This window comes from Hetaerina americana, unplaced genomic scaffold (genome assembly GCF_022747635.1).
Source record: "Hetaerina americana unplaced genomic scaffold, ioHetAmer1.1.p SCAF_10, whole genome shotgun sequence".
In the NCBI taxonomy this organism is placed as follows: domain Eukaryota; kingdom Metazoa; phylum Arthropoda; class Insecta; order Odonata; family Calopterygidae; genus Hetaerina; species Hetaerina americana.
In genome coordinates this window covers 21,434,165-21,452,386 of record NW_027286070.1, presented here as the reverse complement: position 1 = coordinate 21,452,386, position 18,222 = coordinate 21,434,165, and positions in this window count along the sequence as shown.

The following is an 18,222-nucleotide window of genomic DNA, read 5'->3' as shown; positions in this document are numbered from 1 at the left end:
TTTCATTTTCGATTAATTCAGACAGTGGCATAAATGGGAAATACTGGCAATTTACTTTTAAAATTATATTAAATATAGTAGTTTTCCTTTAACATGGAAAAAATGGCATCTGACTTAAAAAACGTATCAATTAAAATTTGAAGAATTGGTCGTAAAAGCGGACATAAAACGAATCATTCGATGTTTAGCGATGAATGTCAATATATATAGGTAGAGGTTTCCCCAGATTCTTAGTGCGAAATCCTCACCTGCAGCTCTATATCTCCGATGGACCAAATTAATGGATATAGATGCAGTCGATGAATACAAGATCCTTGTATATAATCATTCAGTTTCATCGTCATAACTAACCTATATTTTTAATCTAAAATTCCTAAATGTCCTAAATAGATATAAGAAAGCACTTAAAACTGATTTATATTTGAACTTCTTGAGTCAAAAAGTTTTCGTTATTTTATGAGGCTGGAATATCAATGCATTTGTACCTTTCATGTTTCATTGATAATAGTTTGGAGTAATCCATTACAAAATACCAATGATGGCAGCATTACTGTCAGCACCACTAAAGAAAGTCGAATATTATAATGTGTCACCATTCATAATAACTACTAATATAATGCTAATAAAAACAATTGAAATATATTAATACAATTTTTCTTGATTAAATGTAAATTAGTTGTACCTCTTGGTAATCATCGGGATTTAGTATCATTATTCTAAACTCTCAGTTGAGTTTAAAATATTAACACCAAATGTATAAAAAATTGAATATTCCCAGAAATTTCAAATTTTTACTATCGAATAAATCAGGAGGAGTCAACAAAAATGTCCTTCCAAATCTTGACTTATTTCATTTTGGTGTTTGAATGATACCCTATTTAATGAATTCTATACACTGATGCCAATAAGAAACTACAGGTTAAGAAAAAACTTTCGTTTGCAGTACCTACCGATAAATTGAGGGGAAGGAGACGCGTTTCATGCGCCTTTGTTATTGTCATCTAAGGTCCAGTCTCAAGAGAGCTTGCGTCAATTCACCGCGCATTTCCCCTAATATCCTTTCAGGTTTACCAACCTCGATACACAAGAACAACTCGGGCCATAAGTAATTCCATAAAAGGAATCCGTTCCGTAAGCGGGATTTCGGTCGTTAATTGTCGTGTTTGGATCCATTTAGGACAGGAACACCTCCTGGGGTCAAATGAGGTTTGGAGAAGGATGCAAGCAAGCCTTTCCCGTTTCTTCCTTATTCTCAGACTTTTATTTTAATAGTAAGCAAGTAGCATTTCCCGTTTCCCAACACAATGGAGGAAACCTAGCAGGTCAAATCCTGAAGCTTTAATTCGTGAATCCATAATGCATTTAAGATTTCTGAAATTTAACGTAATAACTGATCTTAGAATTATTTTTCTTTATAAAATATTTAGTTCTGGTAATTCTTGGTTTCTCATAATTCACTCATCATTCTGAGAACCACATCGAAATATCAAGTAATTAAGAGGTGTCGAGTCTATCGTTATTATAATATACTTCTTTACCTATTTCTGGTTGAAATATTAAATTGTTGCGCGTCAATCAATTTTGTAATTACAAATAACTATACCCTATTATCTTGGGCAAAAAGAGAGTTGCTCAATGTTAAATATAATATTTTCTTAGCTTAACATGTGGGTCTAACAATGGTGCCTCCAGTTTTTCCTAGGTAATTTTATTTTTTGGTCAATTAATGGATTTGGGCAAAAACATGGTAATGAGAAAGGTTTCTGCGAAGTTGGTGCCACGAGAACTCTCGGACAAGCAAAAGGAAACTCTCTCGCGGATAGATACTGATAAAAATAGAAAGATCTACATATATATATATATATATATATATATACACATATTTATATATATATATACACATATATATATATATACACACACACATATATATGTATATATATATATATATGTATATATATATATGTATGTATATATATATGTATATATATATATATATGTATATTTATATATTTATATATAAAGATATATAATTAGAATTATATATATATAAATATAAATAAATATAGATAGATATAGCTATTTTAGTACCCTGCAAGCCACTGCTAGGGTGTGTGGGAGGGGGTGAATACACATCAGACTAAATTTTGATCCTAATATTACCTTACCGCGGTCGGATAATGTAATTCAGATCCCTTATCGTTCGTGGAAAATTGGCATCTTAAGCCAGGACAAGACATCTTTTTTGTACTTTATAATTTTATTTAAATTTCATAAGAAACGACATACAAGTATATGGCATCTATCACTATTAAAGAGACATCCTTCAAATTTATGCAAGAGATTTAATCTGTAATATGACCTTCGCTCTGTTTGTGATTCCCAGCTTTGCTCCCTTAATATTTTGGATACACTCCTAAGTTTATCATAACGTTTTACAAATCTAGCTCCTCTACGCTGCATGCGATCCAATTCGGCAAGTACGAGTAATCCAAGTTCGTGAGGATCCCATATACTAGCTGCGTATTCTAAATGAGGTCTAACCAGCAAAAGATAACATTTCTCTTCGTCCTTTTCATCACATTTACCCAGTACTCTTCTAATTAATCCAATTTTTTTGTTATCTTGTCCAAAAATTTCCCGTATGTGTTTCACCTAGGTGAGATCGTGATTGAAGGTAACGCCGAAGTATTTTATCAAGTCTACATATTCCATGTCGTGTTCCCGATGCAGTAGTCGTTCGGGAGGGCATTGCTCTTCTCCCAAAAGTCATCACTTCGTACTTCTTCAAGTTGAAATTTAATTGCCAAGCGTTGCACCAGCGTTATATAGAATTAAGGCCACCTGATAAAGCTTCCGGGCCCTCTGGATTACGGATATCACGGTTAACAACTTCATCGTCTGCAAATAAGGGCATCTTACTAGTGACTACGGAGCTGATTTCGTTAACGTGGAGTAGGAATAAAAGAGGTTAGATAACACTGCCCTGGGAAACACTTGAAATAACTAACTTCTACATCATTTTATCTAACTCCATGTGTCACTACTCTTTGAACTCGATAATTCAGTCTTTCCAACCCAGGATATTTTTATCTATGCCATATACTTTTAGCTCTACGAGTAGTTTGCTATGAGGTATTTTGCCGAAGGCTCTGTTAAAATCTATAGACACTGCATCCAATGGAACATTGCTCACTCCCGGAATAAGAATATCATGAACAAAAAGGGCAAGTGTCGTCTCGCAGGAGCTACCTTTTCGGACACCGTACTGATTTTTCATTAATAACTTCTGATTATCGAGGTGTCTCACGATCGAACTAGCAACTGTTTTCCATAGCAATGCACGAAATGGATGTAAGGGAAATAGGTCGGTAATGGCTCGGTTTCTCCTTTCCGTTTTAAATATTCGTGTTATGTTAGCCGTTTTCGAATCTCTGGGAACCTTGTGATCTACTAACGACTTCTAAAATATTATATCTAGATTGGTACAATTTCGGTCGCTAGATCCTTAAATTTACGAGCGGTATTTCATTGGGCTCGGAGGATTTATTAGGCTTAATATTTTTCAGAAAATGTTCTATACAATTGTATGCGATTTCAATTTTGGGCATCGGTTGACCGGCACGATTTGATAAGCCATCGGAGGTAGTCGGTGAGATATTGGAGAAGACGATTTGAAAGAAGGAATTTATTAAGTTAGTCTCTTCCAATCTGCTGGTTACTTGCCTTTATCATTTTTGAGTGAATTGCCAGTTGACTTTTTCCACTGGACTTCTCTGATGTACAACCAAAATTCTTTTTAAAATTTTCCGATGAACTTTTCCTTTTGAATTCGCTTAACGCTTTCCGAAATTCATTCTTGGCAATAGCCCAAGATATCTTATAATCATAAGTGATCACAATCTCTTTTGTCGCTAGAGATTTCATTCCAAATATTTTTCATTTTGGTATGACTTTGGCGTGGCAATGTCTGTTTAGCATCCGAGTTGTACCATCTAGGTCCCGTGTTATCATTTATAAAGTAACTGAGAATGGACCTTTTGATCGCTCAGCGCATGGTCTCAAGGAAGTGATTCCACGTATCCTCAGTATTACGGTGATTACTGTCTTTCTTGAAACTTGCAAATTGATTCTGTAGCACGCACTTTAGGCCATTGTAGTCCCCTTCTTTGAACAAGTAAATTGTCCTCCTAGGCTTCTTATTTTGGACCCCATGCAGCGAAAACTTACCATTTACTCCCCTGTGGTCACTAATTCCATTTATAGTTTCTATAGTTAAGACTTTTTCTGGAATATTCGTTGCAAATAAATCAACAATATCATCGCCCCTAGTTGGCGAAGAGACAAGTTGATGCAATGAGTTCAACGTAAAATAATTCAAAGTGACTCGCAGTTATCTTTGTCTTTGCCCCCCGTTTTAAATCTATACGTGCTCCAGTCAATAGATGGGAAATTGGAATCTCCACCGATTATAACGTCACGATCATTGTGTTAGGATAAGAAACCTTTGATTTGCTGATATTCCTAGCATTGGATCATATTTGTCGCCCGACGGCCTGCAAAATGCGCATACATAAATTCTTTTGGATTTAGGACTTTAAATAACGCACCAAACGTTTTCCGAATCATTACCTGGAATTATCTCTGCCCTATTGACGCAAGCATTTTTGACTGCAATTTAGACACTGCCCCGATTCTATTTGCTCTGTCATTGCTATTAACGGGAAAGAATTTCGAGAATATTTCACCGTCGGCGAAATCAGTGGATGACTAGCTTTCTGTCCCAATAATTACGTATGTCTGCACCTGTGCTTCGAATAAAGCGCTGAGATTCTGCGACTTTTTTTTAAACTTCGGCAGTTAACGATTGTGAGTTAGGATCCAAATTTTCTAGACAGTGCCCTACCAGACTTACCTCTTGCCCCGCCTGAAATTTGTGCAGGAAGGATACGGCTCAGATGAAGCGTTACAACATGCCTTGACGATGGAGCTTAGCAGCATTCCGGCCGCCGCCTTCCAGAAGGCGTACGAGGTGTGGAAACCCCGCTGGCAGCGGTGTGTTGTCGCACAAGGTCGCTACTTCGAAGATTTTTGTGTTAATGTATCAATCCTGGCAATAAATGTTTTGATCGACTCAGTCCTACTAATTTTGGGACAGACCTTATATATGTGGTATTCAAGGACTTGGATAAGGCCTTCGACCGACTGGAGTGGTTCACGTTGTTCCAGATACTACAACCGCTTGGAACGGACTAAACCGGCAGGGGAATAATCCATCATCTCTGCCGGTAAAAACCATGTCATGAGAATCTGAAGGAAAATAGAAACCAAAACAAACAAAGGAGTTAGACAAGGATACAAACTTTCGCAGGTAACATCAAACCTTCATCTAGAATATGCAATAAAAGAGGTTATTGGTAATCTAAGGGCTTAAGGTGAATTGTAAAGAAAGCAACTTTTTCCGGTTCGGTTCCGGTAGGTGACATCGCAATAGTTGCAGAAACGCGAGAGGACCTGCAGTTAATTCTGAATGCTGACTACCAGTCACTTCAGGAATACTTATAAGATGAGCATCATTGCAAGTGGAATCCTTCGTCTATCTGGATAGTAGTAAAACTTGGGACGGAAGAAGTTCGATCGGAATCGAGTTTAGATTAGCTAAAACTAAGAAGGTGTGCATGGAAAATAAACAACTTCTATGTTCAAAGAACCTAAGGTTGCAAACAAGGAAGCGGTTCATGAAAAAGTGGACCACCAAAGTTATAGAAGGAGGAACTACATAGATAAGTAGTAGTAGAAAGAACAATTTGTAGAACTCTACGACAAAGAACTTGATGGATTGGACTCGTGTTAAAGCACAATTGATTAGTTAGAAACGGGCACCTAATAGAAGGAAAAATTAAAAGGGAAGATCCCGCGAGAAAAACATACAGACCAACTCGGTTGTACTAATTAAGTATGCAAGTAAATACTCAAAGTAATACTTACATTAAGAATTAAACATGGATTTGGACTAAATAACTTTCGGATCGGATTTGGTTTGTACGAGGCATATGCATAAAGTAAGGGCCGTTTGCTTATATTTATATAGTGACGCTTCAGAACACAAGTTTTACTCCTGCAGCGCCATATACTGATTCATTGAGAAGCTATAGCAGCTCTTGATTTGTTTCAGAGGTCGTTTGCTTGTTCGTGGATGCAAACAACAATGCCCGCGACAATCGTTCATCCCGCCAGCGGTGAAGTGCGCGCTCTGTCATACGATTCTTGTATGTAAAAGGATTGTCGGCTGCTGAAATTCATCGGGAGTTATGCCTAGTTTATGGACCTACAGTTATGAGTGAAGGGAAAGTCAGAAAATAGCGCCGTGATTTAAAAAATGGACGAACAAATGTTCATGACGAAGAGCGAAGTGGCTGGCCCAGTATTCTGACCGATGAAATTGCTTCGCAAGTGGAACAAAAAATGCGACGTGATCGTTGATTGACGATTAATGACCTGGCTGAACAATTTCCTCAACTTGGACGCACTACTGTCTACAATATTGTCACGGAAAACCTCGGATACCACAATTTGTGTGCAAGGTGGGTACCGACACACTGCTGCCCAAACCAATAAGAAAATTCAGGATTTTCGTTGGGAACTCTTTGACCGCCCACCGTAAAGTCCTGACCTTGCGCCCAGCGACTACTTCCTCTTTTTGCACTTGAAACAGTGGCTCGGTGGACAACGTTTCGAAACCGAAGAGGAAGTCAAGAACGGCGTTGTCAATTGGTTCAACTCTCAGGCGGCGAGCATCTATGCAGAGGGGTTAAAGAAGCTGGTGCAGAGGTACGAAAAATGCTTCGAAGTGAACGGCGATTATGTGGAAAAGTGAAGTAGATTTGTAGATAACTAAAAGTGCCAATAAAATGTGTTTCATATGAGTATATTTTTTCCTGTGACCAAACGGCCCCTACTTTATGAGCATGCTTCGTATTACTAATATTCTTCGGCTCAACTGCCACAAATTTTCTTCCTTCTTTCCCATTTTTATATTCAATAGCACTAACCTCGGGTCGGTAATCCCCCCTTGGGCTGTACATTATTTTGTATTTTTCTCACCTCACCTATGAAAACAATATTTGGGTTAACAACATTATGACTATCGTGCCTTACAATAACCTCTATTGTGCTTCATACGATATTGACATTTGTAAACATTTATTTGTATTTTTATTTTATTTTTTCTGTTCTCAGAATTGGCAAACTATTTCAACAATTTTCATAGCCTATTGAATGCGCTGTTAACACGGATCTGTAAATATTTCGTGCGATAACGACTACGGGGGTCTTGCCTTTTCTGCTCGACCTGACGCGACTGTTCTATTTCTTTCCCGCCTCCGGGTGCGCTGAAATTAAGTTACATGGTTAGGATTAACTATTTTATTTTTTCCACGCAAAACACTTTCTAGGGAAAATATTTTATAATTCCATCAATGAGGTTGGTGACGTTACATTTAAGTGACCGTCACACTGTGAGTAGACTTTTGAGGTGTCTTGCGGCTAGTTACCTTCCATCTTTACCATCCACTAGGATCAGTGTAGTTTTATAATTCATCGGTGCGTGCTTGTAAACCCAAGTTTAGTTCATCAGTATGGAAAATAAACGAGATATTTGTTTCCTACCTCCGCATCTGATCTGAAGAGTAATTCCATTCTCCTCCAATTTTAGCTACGCTTAGCTAAAAATCTTCTCAGATAGTGTAATTATACGTCCTTTTCTAATCTATCGCCCAAAATAAGTGAATTATGTCGAGTAAAAAGCTTATCTTTAATTTATACCGGTGGCTATCGCCATACGTAGTGTAAGCCAAATCCCATGGATTAACCCCATAGGCTCAGCATGGGTGTTATGATGTGAATAATGTAGTTTCCGAAAACATTTCCTGATTCAAACATCATTCATTGAAACATATTATCCACTGGTAAATCAAATTATTTCCTGGTCTAAACACGTTTCAATACTGTTACCAACCCTTACAGTCGTTACACAGTCGACTAACTTACTTGACTAATTTGCTGGATAATAAACGTAATTATAACAGTGTAATAACGTTGCAAACATTTAAAAAATATTTTTTAATTTAATCAGACTACAACTCAGAATATTTCTTAAGGGAAATCGAATATTGTTTATAAGAAATGAAAAACATTTATTGCTCAAATGTTTTTTTCAAATAAAATCTAGACGACCAGGCGCTGTATAAAACTGTGCGAATTTGGTGTTTATTTGAAAACAATTTATTTATTTTGCCGAGTAAGTTTTGGCGAAAATAAGTTATTAAAGTCAAGTGAAATTAGAATAGGTGTTGCCTGTCGAACGTTTGTGATAGTTTAGGCATGCATGATAGTTGAAGTTCCCTCCCTAATATTCTCCACCTAATGATATTCACCAGTAGCAGTCAATACTGTTCTCTTCCATTCAATACAAACACAAGACCCAATTCAGTTCTCGGTCCGACCTAACGCCCTCTTCGTAGGCTTTAGCTCGGTCAATGATGGATCGGGAAAGGGTGAGGAACAGTTGAAGGCGGCAAGGCGAAGGTAAGAATGGCGTTGACATTCCTTCGAGTCGAGAGTCACCGGCTTAGTCGCTTTCCTATACGTGAGCATCGATAGCAAGGCTTTTTATAAAAAGGCTTCGGCGACGGTCGCTAAGAGTCCTACTGACCCACAGTACAACGCGCGCAATACCAGGAATTCTCGGACGAGTTCGGACGCACGGCCGATCGTGAGGGGAATCGTCGATGCATAGAAATCGGTTGCCACTCGTATCCATGAGATACCCTCGGACTTTCTCCCCTTGCCCACTAGATGGCAGCGTCCGAGCATAGCTCTTCTCCATCGCCTTCGTTACTATTTTGAAATCCCATTTTATGTTAAGTACCCTCGTGGCTTGACAATTTTGATACGCTGAGGAAATAATTCTTTTGCAACACCATAACATTGTTTCTGCGTATTCTCTGCTTTAAGATGAAGACCCAGCGGGGTTTAGTGATTTCAGCTGCTCGTAGTCTGATCCAAGTGAGTTGCTTGCCTATACTAAACGGCAATTGGTTTTTTCATTTGAAGCAATATTTGATCGTTAGAGCGATTCCCTGCTGACGTCGCCATACTTTCTCAATATATAATGAGTTACTAAAGGGGTCAGATGAAAATATTTAATGAGAGATGCCCTCCTCTACTTTACTCCTCCAAAATAATGTCATTATCTTACGACGAAAGACTCTAATTTTAGTAAAACTATCTACAGAAAAGTTTCAAGACATTAATGCAAACTCACAAGGTACAATAGGAAGAACTGAGTGCATAATCGATAGGCGTATGATACTTCCATTTTTTAAATCCATGTGGTATAGCACTTTTACAATGGAAAACATTCTCTATTTTTCACTAACTTGATGAAACTGGGTACCCTGAACAATTTCAAATCAAAATTATTAGCTCTAGCGATTTATCGAGAGAATTATTTGCATAATATTAATTTCATCTTTTGTTTGCTCGTGATTTCATTTACGTCAACTGTATAGCATACTTGTACGAGCATTAGTTTTCATAAAATTAAATAAATATTATTCAAAACGTTCATAGTACACATCGTGAATCGAGAGGCGTACGAGAATCCTTGAAATTATTCTAGGTAAATCCTCGGAATATGGTCTGTTAATACTAACATCAAAGAAGATTTTTTTCAAGCTCTTGACCATTGTAGATAATCTTTCGTAATATGAAGACCATTTTATTTCATGTTATGAAGTCCATCGCCCCATTTTAAATAAATGCAAATTAATTTTATCTCTCACAAGCAATGCTTATGATTTTAGCGTTCCCTTTCCATTAAAAAATCTCGCAATATTTAAAATTTGCGCCATTTCCCTGGATTAATCATAAAAATGCCGCTATAATTTTCTACTGTTCGTTGTACACTAATCTTTTTGAATTTCACGCGCAATATTACACTATTTATTATTAGTGGTTACATTTTTCCGAGGTTATTTTCATCTGTTAACGTGTAGTGTTTTCATATTGATAGAGTGGAACTATAGTTCTTAGTTACTTTTAAATAAATTTTATTCCTATCGTACAAAATTTTAGCAACATTTTTGAGTGCAACTTTTTCTTTTACATTGAAAAATTCTTAGTTCCTTTTATATTATCGTTATTATTAACTCCCAAAATTTTAGTTAGTTTTTCCAATGAATTACTGCAGAACCCGTTGAATTTCTATCTCCCGATATCACAGTATGAGTTATTCCAAATTGGAACAGAAGAAAATACAAAACATAGTAACAAACGGTAAATAATCGTTAGATTGTTTCTTGAACAACTTGCATTCAAGATCCTATTCCAGAATTATCGAATTTTACGCATAAAAAAGGCTCTCGTTTAAACTATTCGATATTAGGACGTCATCAATGAAATCAACGTGGTAGACTCAACAAATATTTTTGTTTTCTGTTTGGTAATCTTGTGGACTTTGACAAGTTGATTTCATTCATAAAGTGAAGTACTATAAAGAAAAACCAGAAAATATCAATTTTATTCGTGAATTTCGACGCCGCATAATTGAAAAACTTGAGTTTCAACGACTGAGTGCTGAGGATCACGTATGCCAAAAGCCTTTAGCCATTTGCGATTCTATCTCGGACATTATTTTTCGCATATACTTTATTGTGTGAAATACAAAATTATTGTGTACATCACATGTCGAATTTTGATTATTTACGCTAATTAGTAGTCTATTGTTAATTTATAGTTCGTCAGTCACATCCTAATAATTATTATCAGTTAGTCAGTCACATCCCATTAATTGTATTAAGGATTATCACCGAAGCTATCCACGCTAAACGTCTACGTCAGGCTTTTTTTTCAAATGACTGAAATGACCAATTCCGAATTAAATCTAGGGGAGATTATCGTTTGTGTTATAATTATGTCAATTTATGGATGTTGGAGACATGTGAGTCAACATAATAGAGCCACTAAAATGTAGATCCAATTTGATGATTTTTCTTCTCATAAATAGCAGAAATATTTCATAAATCTTCAATAAAATTAGTGCATCTCAGTAAACCTTTGGTATTTTTCATTAAAATTTCCCAGGTCCGTTATTGAGGCATATATGAAACGTACAAGGAGTAGAAATTTAATCGTTGATAACATGTCTTCCAGAGGGGCTCATAATTAGAACAAATCAGGAATTATCACAGTACTCACCTGTTATAGGTATTTAAAGGTATTTAAAAATTAATTTTGTCAAATAATTTTAATCTGGGACTAGGTTCCCGTTGCTGGCATTTTCAAAGAAAATGAAGTGTAAAATTTTCTAATGAAAACAAGTGAAAAGAGTCCAGCAAATTTTTTTTACATTTAACTGATTGAAATGATGGAGTCAAATGAAGGGATGATAGCAAACCTATTATCCCCACTTTTGGTAAAAAAAACGAGAATACATTTGAATTATCTTAATAACTTGAATAATATCTATTCTGCTTTAATCGTATACAGCTTAATAACTCTCACCTTCGTCTATGCCGCTAAATTAAAGAATATGGTAAAGTAGTCTGGCATCCAACATCATAGGTAATCTTTATATTAAAGACAGGTTTTTAAACGATCCTGGAAGAAAAAATATTTCGTCCGATCTCACAAATCTGATTTTTAAATCTCAGGTTATAAATCGGTAAAGTCAGTTTATTCAACTTAATAGTGATCTAAAGCGCTACTTTCTTATTTATTAATTGGCTTTCGCACTAACCTTACCCCTCACATTATTCTGTCATGTCAACGTGATGGAGAGAATTGGCAGTGATGGCACACACGCACACTTTGGCGCAGTCCGCCATATTCACAACAATGACGGGCCCTTTCGGGTTTTGGAAAGGCTCATCGCCGCACTTGCCTTCGGCGGACGTGCCGTGGCGGCTGTAGTAGATTTAGGTGCGCGGGGAGGAAGGGAAGAGGATGGGGAAAAGAGGAGCTCCTAGGGAACGGGAGGGAGACAACAATCAGCGAGATCGGACTGCGATCTTCTTTCGTCCGGTGGGAAGGCGACGGCAGCGGTCTCGCCGAAGAAATTAATGCATCGAGAATATTTTAGCCGGGACCCGTTCCATTTTGGCCGCTCCGAAGGAATGATGATGCGCTCTAAAAAGAAGTCGAGAGTCAATTTCGATTTTTAATGTGCTTATGCAAAATGCCGTCGCAGCCGATGATGAAACGAAGCGGAATTTAAACAGACAAAATAAAACTGTTTGAGGACGACCCGCCTATCTGACCGTTACACGTCGCAAAAAAATCTCTTTGGGTTTTCGCAGCGTATATCCACTCTGGTCTCCACTCTAATTGACGTTGCCTGGGGCCAGGGCGATGATAAAAGTTCTAATTGACGTCGTCTGGGGCTACAGCAACAAAAAGGTTTTAATGGGAATTATCCAGTGTGCGTACGGTGATGGGTAAGGGGCGAGGGGGAAGAATTTTGAGGCCATAGAAACCATTCTTCATTGCCGGACTTAAAAGTAATGCATGTGTGTATGGGAAAGTAAAGCCGAGCGTGCGAGAACACCGTTTATTTTTTTATGCTATAGCATGGAAAAGGTCTTGCAGTGAATAGTTTTGGAAGAAATTAGAATGTAATCAATTATGTACTTGTTTGAAAGCGGTATTTTCGGTTTGGTAGATAACTCAGAATATGTGGTGAACGAATGCAGATGTCACTTTTACGCTTTCTACTTGCATTGTACTTGTGTAAAAGTTTTTAATATCGATACCATCGCTGTATTTTAAGAAAATATTTCCGTAGGTACTTGGAGTGCGGTTTTTGTACTTCAAACTCTTTTTCTTGAAGGACTGCTCATTTTTTCGTTACTTACTTATTAAAAAAAACTAATTGCGCTTCTTTTTAGGACAGTATTTGATGAAATTCCAAAATCAATACTCATATACTGATAAGGTATGCCATTAACCATCCTGTAAAATAAGGATAGCTAATTAAAGCGAGGACCAAAATGAAAAAAATCAACTTCAAAATGACTGCGGTAGTTGCCTGCCGACTATAATATATTCCTTTGGAAGAATAATAGACTGTTTTCTTTACTTTTCTTTTTTCATATTTTTCCTATTAACATATAAAACACAGGGCTATTCATGCTCTACATAGTTCTGAAACCTGTTCCCGTGAAAACGGCGAGTAATTAAGGAAAAACGTTGGCCAGAGAAGAAAACTAAAGACGAAATTTTAGTTCAGAGGAATATTTACGCCTTTCTCCTTCCTTGATGGGAGAAAGGGAGTTGATGTGTGAAATTCGAAAAAGGCAGAAAAGGTGATATTTTAATAAGGCAGAAAAGAACAATATTTTAATGGGTAAAAGAGTGTAATAATTACTGATAAACTTCATTTATCATCCAGTGGATGCTCTACACCTATTCTTAAAACTCCTAAAATTGAATGGAAAGGGCTCAAACAAACCTCTAGACTGCTGGTTCCATTCAACAATAGTTCTATTTAATTATCTGTTTTCTGTTCTGTTTGACTATCTGTTTAATTCTCTGAATACGTATATACATGTGTGTATGTGTATATACATATTATTTATTATTATAAGGTAATCTGCCGGTTAAGGTAGGTTTTTGGATGGACACACCTACCAAATAAATATTTTATGACTCCTGACAAAACACAAAATCCAGTCTCCTACTTTAAATCAGGTCCCTCTTCATCTCAGAGTACTTTTTTCCTCCCTTCATCCCGTCCAACATCCCTATCCTGTTCCTTCCCTTTCCTCGTTTGCCCAACATTCTCCCCTCTATCACAGTCTTCAACATCCCACTGCCGGTCAATACCCTCTTCATCCACTTTTCCTGCCCCCATAGGATTTCTCCCGACAAACCCCTCTCTTCACCCACCATACCAAGTACTTCCTCATTTGTTTTCTTCTCTGTCCATTTCACCTCCATTCTCCTCCACACCCGCATTTCAAAAACCTCCAGTGTACAGTGTACTTGCGTGCAATAGGAACTCCGAATGTTAGAGCGATGTTGAGGACAGGAAGATTAGGCAATAAGAAGCGGGTCATGAAGAGAGGGTGCATAGCTATTTAACGGCTGTTCGAAATAAGATGGAAGATGGGAGGGATTATAGTAGCGATAGTAATAGGGTAATATTCAGCAGAGGGGTAGAAAGCCCGCGAGGGACGGCAGTAAACATAGAGCTAGTGACTGATAAAATATTATCGGTAGAAGTAAAAGCTGAAACTACCACAAACTAGGTCATTATTCGCTTCTACATACCACCAAGCAACCATAGTGAGGAAAAAGTCGACAGGGCATAAGATCAATAAGAGGAAATGATTGAGGGTGCTCCTAGAAGGGCACAGTGTTGCTAGAGATGAGGGATTTGAATGCGACGGTAGGCGAAGTAAGAGATGTCTGTGAAGTGGGGTACTCCGTTTTAGAAATAAGGAATGACCGTGGGTAGAAAGCAATAGAGTTCCACCGGAGACAGGGCTTAATGACATCGAATGCATGTTTTAGAAACCACAATAGATGTAGGTATACATAGAATATATCCGAGGATTCAGAAAAATATCAATTAGATCATATTTTGATGAGGCACAACTTCATGAACAGCGTGATTAATTCGCACTGGTTCCCTGAAGTGGATGAGAATCCAGATCAAAATTAATTATTAATGAAGTTGAACGTCAGATTCAAGAGGTTAAACCAGAGAATATAAATGAAAAAAAATGGGAGGTAAATGCCTTAATGTAGTCGAAAAGAAAGGAGTACCAGCAAGGCTGCAAAGATAATCATGAGTGAGGAAAGGGAGATGAGTACTATAGAAGAAAAATGGCGACATAGCAAACAGGTAATATGAAAATCCGCAAAATAGAAAAGGACCGGGGAATAATGAAATACGGATGACATTACTAGAAACAAAGAATCGAATAATAAACTGAGGTGGGGAACTAACTGAGCGAAAGAAGTGTGGTGGAAGACGCTGTACGAGGATATGGAACCTTGCAAAGGAAGGGTGATATCAAAGCACTTTTGGAAGTAAAAAGAGAAAAATCGTGCACAGTAATATAGATAGCACCGAAAAATTATTAATTCAACCATGGAAGATTTGTGTGGAAAGGAAACACAGAGGATCTATCCGTTGAGGAAATTAGGCCAGCAAGGATAGACACAGAAATAGAAAATAACGTAGATGGGGATAGCTTAAGCACCAGGATACCTGATTGCGAAATAGAAAGAGTTGAAATACGGAAGTTGAAATCAAATAAAGCCGTAGGGATAGATAATAATCACACATAACTATTTAAGGAAGATTTTAAAGAGCAAAATGAGAGGAATAGTTTTTACGGGCCAATTCTTGACCGTCATGAGGGAGGAATTAATTGAGTGTTAGTTTCCTCCCCAAAAAAGGGAATGGTAGCCACATGTGACGACTGTAGAAGCAGTAAGTTTTTTCCCTTTTAGCACATGTGGTACCTAGGATCATTAATAAGGGGATAGAGATGAAGGTAGATGATTACTTAGGGGATGATCAGGGTTTGAGTTGAAAAAGAGGAGATGTACGCGTGATGCCATAGGAGTAATAAGGTCATTAAATAGATATCAACAAGGGGTAGCAAACATTTGTGATAACATTAGAAAGCCAGTGCGAAAGGTACTGGATGGAAAATATATATATATATATATATGGACAAAACAAAGATCATGCGGTTTTCGAGAAAGAGGGAGGCTAACTTAAGCGCTAAAATAGGAAGGCAAAAACTAGAGTAGGTAGAACTCTTAACCTATATGAAATTGTATTGGGTTAAGATGTTCAAGGTAGTAGGGACACTCGAAGAAAGATTTCTCAAGACGAAGGCAGGATGAGAGAGGCGTCGATTAAGAATATTGACAATGTGATAGCGAAAACTTTTATTGTGAATCTTTTTTATGTACGATGCGGAAACCAGGCCGTAGAAGCAAGATATAGGCATAGATTGAAGGCTTTTGAGATGTGAGTTTGGAAAAGGATAGAAATGGTAAAAGGGACGGATAAATCAAACGAAGGATTGATAGGCATGGTAGGGGAGGAGAGATCATTGTTAGGATAAGTTTTAAAAGAGTTGGAAAATATGGATGCAGAGTGTTTGATTAGTGATGAAATTCTGAAGACTTTGATGGAGGGGAGGGCGTTAGGCAAACGAGGTAGGGGTGGAAAAATATAGACATATTGGGCGGAATTAAGTGGGGTAGACTGTGTGCGGAATCGATGAAGTTTATCGTGGTGGGTGGTTTCATGTTGTGCCTTGTTGGGCGAGGCTAAGAAATGAAGGAAATTTCCCTCTAAGTCAATCCAAAACATGCTGTAAACGGTAACCAAACTACCAAATAACATAAGCGATCGTATAAATTTGCTACAAGTAATGTTTGAAACAAGCCGTCAGTAAATCGGTCAGGATTTCAAACTATGAAATGAAAGCTTTCATTCACATTCTACACTTATCCATTTAACGAAGTAAAATTTATCCCTGGGCTAAAATATTTGTTATTTGAGAATTGTTTCTGGTAATTAAGTATTTCAGCATAAAAAGACAATACAGGTACTTAGCAAAACTTAATGACGGAAAAACAAAATTTTTAATCAATGGCAGTCCTAAGTGGTAGCGGAAATATTAATTAGCGATTTATTGGCATAAGCTCATAAAGCATCAGCATAATTTCTTCACATAAATAATACAGGTAACTTGACATAAATGTAGTGTTTTTCCCATTTGAGTAAGGCTTTATTAAAACTCAGCGCCAAGTAATTTTTGGTACTCTATGTATAATTTAGTCATGCATGATAAAATTGGCCCTAAATGTCTCTGAAACGCTTTATTTTTAATTCAGTGACCAAGTATTTAATTATTTCCACTTTTCCCTTTGAGTTTATCCGCATAAACTCTTTACAGTTGATCTTCACTGATCCTCGATGTTTGAGTTAGAACACTTTGGAAACGCCCACTCTCATAAGATGTTTGTTTGATTTTGATTGATTCTTGAGCCAATTTACGATAAGATTGAGTTCATTTATCTCTCAATTGCAAATCAAATGAAAATTTAATGGGATGAATGATATATTGTCGCACAAGGAGTGATTATATGATTTTCCAAAAAACCGTCGACAGAGGAAATTCACTTTCCCTACAGCCCAGCGTGGGATCGGATTCCTGATGAATAGCAATGGAATAAAAAAATACGAGCTCCAAATTGAGATGCAGGTGCTAATTAAAAATATCCCTCGGGCTACCGAGGAGTATATTAAAAAAAGTCTTGGAACGCAACTTGATAGGACAAAAGGGGCCCGAATGCGTCGAGCCGAGACACGGTGGAAGAGGTAAAGCGAAGATGATGCGAATCTAAAAAAAAAGAATAACAGACGGCGCCAGAAACAAAAGAGAACAAATGAAGGGAAGGTATACGAGCGAGACATGTGGAGGGAAATGGAAGTGCCGGTCGGGATATGGAATGAAGGTAGTCGGGGGTAGACAACTGGGGAAATAGGTTGCGCGAAATATTTTCCGAGCAGTTAAATAGAGGCGGCGGGCCAGAAAGGGATTCGAAGTGCACAGGGGTCTTAGTGGGAAGAAACTAGGCCCGTTAAAAGTAATTGGGAGGGCTCCTTTTCGCACTAATTGGCCTTTAGTATTTTCTGACTCAAACGGGCTATACAGGTGACTAATAAGATTACGTGTTCCATTTGGAGTTGGCGGGAATTTAGGGTAAGGTGGGAATTAGGGAGAGGGGGAAGAAATTCGACGTTGGCGTTTTTCTGTAGTTTTCATGAGTCCAAAGGGAAGCAATTTCATCCTAAAAATGCTATACGTACGTGTGATGCCTTCGCGGCAATCAAGAACTCAATATCCCGGCGGATGAAGAAACTGACCGACCATTCATATTTGTAGACTATTTCCATCAGCCCCATAATATCTCCTTCTACATGCTTCAGCAGTCTAATAAGCTTTAGATACTACTATATATTTTAAAGTTAAAGAAAAGAGAATAATAAATTTTGTTACTTGAATTTAACTGGTTTAAAGCTATATAAATGGATGCCATTTATGTCCAGTGAACAAATTCATTAGATTGGGTTTTAACGGTAGATTCTTTGCTCAAACAACACTACCGCCTCTTACATTTTTACGT